Below are 8,157 nucleotides of genomic sequence, written 5' to 3'. Positions count from 1 at the left end.
GTAATCCTTTTGCTGGTGGAGGATCCTGCCTCAAGGTAGATGGCTGTTGGCCATTAAGGTTGAGGTTGCTGACATTTGGGATGTCTGCAGCAATTACTTAAAATAAGGCAACAGTGAAATTTGCCACACTGATTGACTATTCCTTTCATGGAAGATTTCCATGTAGCATGCATTGCTATCTGATGGCATTTACCCACAGTAGAACTTCTTTTTTTATTATTATTTTGTATTATACTTTAAGTTCTAGGGTACATGCATGAAGCTGGAAACCATCATCCTGAGCAAACTATCGCAAAGACAGAAAACCAAACACCGCATGTTCTCACTCATAGGTGGGAATTGAACAACGAGAACGCTTGGACACAGGGTGGAGAACTTCTTTTAAAATTAGAGTAAATCCTCTCAAACCCAGCCTCTGCTTTATCAATTAAGTTTAGGTGATATTCTAAATCCTTTGTTGTCATTTTAACAGTGTTCATATTTCAGACATCTTGGAGAACTGAAAAGAAAAAAAACAACAAAAACCAATGTTCACAGCATCTTCACCAAAAGTAGATTCCATCTCAAGAAACCATTTTCTTTGCTCTTCCATACAAGTGCCTCCCTCATCTGTTCAAGTTTTACCAGAGATTTCAGCAATTCAGTCACATCTTCGTGCTCCACTTCTAGCTCTTTCGATATTTCCACCACATCTGCAGTTGTTTCTCCACTGAAGTATCGAACACCTCAAAGTCATTCATGAGGATTGTAATCAACTTCTTCCAAATTTCTTTTAAGGTAAACATTTTTACCTCCTACCATGAGTCACAATTGTTCTTAATGGAATCTTAAATGGTGAATCTTTTTCAAAGGCTTTTAATTTACTTTGCCCAGAACCATCAGAAGGATCGCTATCTGTGTCAGTTACTGCCTCAGAATTTTTTTTTTTTTAGATGGAGGCTCTTTCTGTTGCCCAGGTTGGATGTGATCTCGGCTCACTGCAACTTCCACCTCCTGGGTTCAGGCGATTCTACTGCCTCAACCTGGCAGTAGAACCACCAAACCTGGCTAATTCTTGTATTTTTAGTAGAGTCGGGGTTTCACTATGTTGGCCAGGCTGATCTTGAATTCCTGACATCAGGTGATCCACCTGCCTCGGCCTTCCAAAGTGCTGGGATTACAGGCGTGAGCCACCGTGGCCTGCCCAGAAGTATTTCTTAGCTAATAAAACTTGAATGTCAAAATTACTGCTTGAGCCATATGCTGCGCAAAGAATGTTGTATTAGCAGGCATGAAAACAACATTAATCTCCTTGTATATCTCCATGAGAACTCTTGGATGACTAGGAGCATTGTCAATGAGCACTAATATTTTGAAAGAAATTTTTTTTTTTTTTTTTTTTTTTTTTTTTTTTACCTGGACAGTAGGTGTCAATAATGAACTTAAAATATTTATTAAACCATGCTGTTAACAGGTGATGCCATTCAGGGTTTGTTTCCATGTACAGAGCACAGGCAGAATACGTTTAGCATAATTATTAAGCGTCTAGGATTTTCAGAATGTTAAATGAGCATTAGCTTCAATTTAAAGTCACCAACTGCATTAGCCCCAAATAAGAAAGTCAGTCTGTTCTTTAAAGCTTTGAAGCCAGGCATTGACTTCTTTCCCTAGCTATAGAAATGGTAGATGGTATCTTCTTCCCATATATAAGGCTGTTTCATGTACATTGGAAATCTGTTCTTAGTCTAGTCATATTCATCCATTATCTTAGCCACATTTTCTAAGTAACTTGCTGTAGCATCTAATTCAATACTTGCTGCTTCACTGTGCACTTCTGTTACAGAGCTTACTACTTTTTACACCTCATTAACCGAACTCTGCTAGCTTCCACATTATCTTCTAGTTTTCTCACCTCTTTCAGCCTTCACAGAATTAAAAAAAGTTAGGGCCTTGCTCTGGAGTAGGCTTTGCTTGGGAGAATGTTGTGGCTGGTTTGATCTATCCAGATCGATACAACTTCTTCTATATGGGCAATAAGGATGTTTCACACTTTCTTGTCATTCCTGTGTTCACTGGAGTAGTGCTTTTAATTTCCTTCAATAACCTTTTTCTTTGCTTCACAACTTGGCTTAGGGTTTGGCCCAAGAGGCCTAGCTTTTGGCCTATCTCTGCTTTCGGCATGACTTCATCACTAAGCTTAATCGTTTTTAACTTTTGATTAAAAGTGAAAAATATATGGCTCTTCCTCTTACTTGAACACTTATATGCCGTTGTAGGGTTATAAATTGGCCTAACTTCAATATTCTTGTGTCTCGGAGAATAAAAAGGTCCAAAGAAATGCAGAGAGATGGGGGAACAGTCAGTTGGTGGAGCAGTCAGAATACATACATTTAGGAATTATGTTTGATGTCTTATATAGGCATGGTTTGAGGAGTCCTAAAGAGTTACAGTATTAGCATAAAAATTACTGTTAGCAGATCACCAAAGCAGATATAATAATAATAAAAAGTTTAAAATATTGTGAAAATTACTAAAATGTAACACAGAGACATGAAGGGAACATATGCTGTTGGAAAAATTGTGCCAATAGACTTGCTGGATGCAGATTTGTAAGAAAACTTTGATTTGTGAAAAAACACAATACCTGTGAAGCTCAATAAAGAGAAGCAGAATAAACCGAGGTACGTCTATATATAACTAATATATTTCTTTATTTTCTAAATAGGAAAAATCATAACAACCGATAAATATAGTAGTTTAGAAAATATTAAAAATTAAAAGTAAGAACTTTTTGGTCACTTTATAATTATTTATAATAAATCTTTATAATAAATCTTGTAGATTTTTTAGAAATTATTACATTTCAAGTCTAATTTTATGCAACTCATGCCTTATGATGTCTTGTCCTAGAATAACTTTTTATTTTGATTGAAAACTTGACTACTATCTTAATTTTAACTACTGCATTAGTATCTAAGATCACAGGAGATTTGTCCTTTATCTTTATTTAAATTTGTTAGACATGGATTTCTTCCTCAAAATGGTGTCTCATGTGTTTTAATAATAATGTGATTTGATTTTACAAAACATTCTTTTGTTGCAATTGATTCCTGTAAATTGCTTTTAATATGACTAATTTAATGAAGCTGTACTCACCAGCATATAATTTAAATTATAGGATAACAATAACAGTAATTCAATTTTCTGTACCTCAATCTAGTCTTGTGAACAACTTCAGGAACTCAGATAAGGTCATATTTTTATAATATATGTCTCTGTGTATGCATGTTGATGTGTGTGTGCATGTGTGTGCACGTGTGTGTGTGTGTTTCTGGGTGCTTCTTGTAAATGCTGAGGAACCAGTATGCTAATGTTTTCATTTTACCACTTCCTTAAGGAAGATCACCACCTAAAAGGCATTTGAATTCATTCACATGGCTGCCAGTAACACCCATGAATGTGGCTTCTTAACCAAAGATTATTCTCCCAGTACTACTAAACCAAGAAAACAAAAGCAAAAATAGTTCAATATGTCATCCCTTTGAGTTACTATGGTCATTTTTAAATACACTGACATGTCTCATCCTGTCTAAGATAAATACAGCCAGATATTATTGGAAGAGGTGAAAACAGATTTTATTCAGTAACTTATGAGAGTCGTGAAAAGAGGTGAGTTCCGTTTTGACTTGTGCTCAGGCAATTTGAAGGTTTTATAGGGAAAATGAGGGAAGGGAAAGTGTGGGGTTTCAGTAGAGTTAGCGAAGTGAAAAAGTACAAAGGGTTGGTCAGTATAAATGTGATGAGGTCAGCTGCGTCTGCGAGCTGTCTGTTATCTAAGTTAGGATTCTGTCATTTCACCAAGACTGGGAGACAGATGGTAAGTCCTTCTTAATGATTACATTTTTAAGGAATGGCTCGCAGGTCTTTGAGAGAGATGTTCCTGAGTTGCCAGAGAACAGATTTATATTTGCAAACCCTTTGTAGTAAATGTTGAAAAAAAGTAGAACGGGGCCTCCTATTATCTGGTGTGTGTTGGTTAGAACAAATAGTAAGTTTTCCCAGCAGCACTAAAGTTTCTTGGCAGACACTTTAAAAGGGTCCAGGGTCATCCTAGAGACATGGCCTTATGCTGCTAGAAGTCATGCTAGAGTTTGGTCCAGGGGGTTGCCAAGTGTTCTATACTTCTCACCCTAATTACCTACCATCTCTTGAATGTGAGTCTGATTAGTGGTGACATCTAAAAAACAGAATGCTGCATATTGGTGATGTATAATTTTTGAGGCTAGAATTGCTGCTTCCATCTTGTTGTCTTAAATCAAATTGGACATAGATCTTGCAGGCTTAGCCTTTGAATGGCTTCAGTTCCCCAAAGTTTGTGTCTTCTAATTGACACTCTAGACATCACAAAGCCAAAGCAAGCCATCCCCATGTGTCCACTGGAAATTACTGACCCACAAACACCATAATGTAATAAATACTTACAGTTTTCTTAAGTCCCTAATTTTGAAATAATTTGTTATGCAATAATATATAACTAGTACAAAATGAATACAAATTTTTAAAAATGTTAAGGATCTATAATAAGCAAATGCCCCTTATCTTCAGTTTTTAAAAGGAAGTAATTTTATTACAAATACTTTAATGTTATTTTGCAATATTATATTTGCATTTTGCTCAAGCCTATATACAGTAGATCACCAATGAAGTATCACAATCTACAAGCAATTTTGGGAAGAATATGTATCTTTAGGAATAGGGATATGGAAGATTTATGTTTAACATATAAATGTCTTAAAGCCTAGCTATTGAAAAATTATAGACCACAAATATGCAAATATGCATCAGCACATGCTCTAGGGTTATACAAACAACCCACAAAATACTGAACAGATAATAATTTATAATTAAAAAGTTAAAAAGTCAGCAAATGGATCTCACAACCAAGTCAATATATCAGAAATGATGCAATGCTAAGTATGCTTGAATAACACATAATTTCTGGCCATCTCCATGTAACATATGCTGATTCATTGGGTTGCTGCATTAGAGCCTCAACATGTCCAATCATAAAAATGTAATTTAGAAATGTTGAATGTATTGGTCCCAGATAACTCACTAAGTAGATAATTCATTATATCTACGCAGCTGCATACAAAAATGCAAGTCTATTCAATTCTGTATCATTGTTAATTTAGATTTGTTTTCTATAAATTCTTGCCCTTTTAAAATTGTGGAACCTACCAATGACGATTTTTAGAGCCCACAAGCACTGGGACTTGGAAATCTTGACTGCTTAGAAATTAGACCAGGTTGAGGTCCATCTAAGGAGGATACTCATTATCTCATCTTCAGCTATTTTCCTCCTTTCTCGTTTTTATGCTAAGCATGTACCTAGCATAAAATACCTCTTCCCTTTTTCCCTCAGTAAATGAATATTTTATAGAAAAGTCTCTCTAATTCATGAGTGCAATCCTGGTCTTTGCTCATCCTTGTTACTCCACTTCACCAACAACATTCCAAAAACAGAAATGAAGACAAAACCCTTAGTATTACACCATATGACACAAGTGTTTCTAGCCTGACCTTAGATGAGAATATAGAATTTGGGGACAGTTAGCCTATATTCCATCTTGCCTCCACCATCTATGTGAACTTGTACAACTTAAATGCTTTTTCTTTAAGTTTTCTTACACATAAAATAAAAGTTACAATTTTGCTTATTTTTTTTTTTTTGAAGATTGAATGGGTCATTTAGTCAAAATAGAAAAAATGGCCTAGCACATATCAATCTATTATTGTCAATATATTACTATTGCTGGTGCTATTATAATAGCATGTTTTATGACAATATCTATATTTCATACTTATGCCCTCAAATCCATACTGTAACAAAATAAAAAATAATTACTCTTGGCTAATGTCTTAGATTAATCAAATTGGAAACATAATTACCACAAGTACAGAACACTAAATTAAAGAACTTCCTTGCAACAGGTAGAGACAAAATATTTAGTAAATCTGAAAGAATGATTGGCTCCAATTCACCTTGACTCAGAAATCAACGTTTAAAAAAAGGGTTTGTTATTTTTAGTGCTTAGCTCTATGGATAACAGTAAACCGAGGAAACATAATACCTAAAGTAAGTTGTTCAAGTTTAGTAATATGTAGTGGAAAGTTTAATTAGAATAAAGTGTCATGTTTTCATAGTGTATAAAATTTGGATGTTTAAGGAACTCATTGTGTCTAACGATTGTGCAGCATATTGACAGTGTAGTTTGTACTTGTGATCACATTACTTTTAGTCCCTTCTTCTTCCAGTCAGTGTTACACACTGCAGTGCAGTTACACACTAATGCTTAATAAATGTAATTACATTATTCCTCTCATAACATTTTTTTATATACAATTCCTATACACCAAGCAGTATAGCACCTATTCACATTTTTACATATCTCTTCTTGTTTTCCACAGTTAATTTTATGTCAGGGGAAAGACTGGTCAAAGTGTTATAGTTAATATTGAGTGTGAACTTGATTGGATTGATGGATGCAAAGTATGGTTCTTAGATGTGTCTGCGAGGGTGTTGCCAAAGGAGATTAACATTTGAGTCAGTGGACTGGAAAGACAGATCCATCCTCAATCTGATTGGGCACCATCTAGTTAGTTCCTAGTGCTACCAGACTGAAAGCAGGCAGAAGAACGTGGAAAAACTAGACTGGCTAAGTCTGACCTCCTTCTTTCTCCGGTGCTGGATGCTTCCTTCCCTTCAACATCAGATTCCAAGTTCTTCAGCTTTTGGACTCGGGCTTAACACCAGTGATTTGCAACTGAAGTCTACACTATCAGCTTCTTTACTTTTGAGGTTTTGGGATTCAAGTTGACTCCCTGGCTCCCCAGCTTGCAGATGGTCTATTGTGGGACTTTACCTTATGATCATGTGAGTCAGTTCTCCTAATAAACTCCCCTTCATATACACATCTATCAGTTCTCCCCTCTAGAGAACCCTGAAAAATACACAAAGAGTAATATATTTTTAGAGGATTTGCTTTATATCACATTGATATCAAATGATTCACCGGACATATGGCAGACTACTCACCAGTGTGAGTTAAAACAATCCTTGGAAGTGTAAACAGAACATTGGAAACTACATTTCTTTTCTATATGTACTCATCCAAATTTGTATCTATTCTAGGACTTCTTAAGGAGCAATTGTCAAACTTTCAACTTTAGCATTGTGGCCAAAAGAAGAAAAGTTTCCAAATTATTGGTAGAATTGAAATGAAATCTTCATTTTAGAATGATTTTTAAAGCCTAATTTTTAGACTCACCTATTAACTCCCATTTTGAATATGTTTGTCATATTGATATCTGTTAGATATTTCAAATATCATTGCTTTAGATTTACTCTTATATCTAAAGAGTCTTTTGTCTCTTGCTCATATACATAAAATTCATTTCTTATAAGTATAGTTCTTAATGTCTTTGTGTTTCTTTTTCAATATTTATCTATATGCCAGAATTATTAATTTAGCCAAGTTTGCTTCAAATGCTGCTATGGTCTGAACGTTTATGTCCTCTTAAAATTCATATGTTGAAATCTTAACCCCCAAGGTGATGGTATAGATGGTCTTTGGGAGATGGTAGATCATCACATGGAGTCCTCATGCATGGGATTCATGCTCTTTTGAAAGAGGCCCCAAAACTACCGCACCCTTTCCACCATTTGAGGACACGGCTGGGAGATACCATCTGTATACCAGAAAGACACAAGAGAAAAGTCCTCATTGAAACCTCAACAGACACCAAATCTGCTGTCACCTTGATCTTGGACTCCCCAGCCTCCACAACTGCAAGAAATAAACTTCTGTTGTTTACAAATTACCCAGTCTTTGGTACTTTGTTGAAGCAGCCCAAACAAAGACAAATACCTGACTCTGCTAAAATATCTATATCATTTCTCTGCTTACTATAGGCAAAATATTGGAGGATGAGGAGGATTTATTCTTCAGTAAATCCTGACTTTATGAAAGGAAGATATTTACTGGTTTTTAAAAACTATTATTTTTATAAGTTTAAAATGTACAAGTGTAATTTTGTTACACAGATATATTACATAGTGGTATAATAAAATCTAGACTTTTAGTATATCCATGTCCCAGAAAATGTTCATTATAC

The 8,157-nt window shown here is 35.1% G+C and overlaps 1 long non-coding RNA gene across 1 annotated transcript; it reads left to right on the top strand.

The window, feature by feature from the left end:
• The first annotated feature begins 6,676 nt into the window (after nt 1-6,676).
• Nucleotides 6,677-7,863, top strand: LOC126936220 (uncharacterized). The gene is made up of 2 exons (XR_007719397.1): nt 6,677-6,916; nt 7,594-7,863. It is a non-coding gene; the product is annotated as an uncharacterized LOC126936220 (long non-coding RNA).
• The last annotated feature ends 294 nt before the right edge of the window (nt 7,864-8,157 follow it).

The sequence above is a fragment of the Macaca thibetana genome, chromosome 14 (assembly GCF_024542745.1).
Source record: "Macaca thibetana thibetana isolate TM-01 chromosome 14, ASM2454274v1, whole genome shotgun sequence".
Taxonomy (NCBI): Eukaryota; Metazoa; Chordata; class Mammalia; order Primates; family Cercopithecidae; genus Macaca; species Macaca thibetana.
This window is presented reverse-complemented; position numbering and strand designations above follow the sequence as displayed.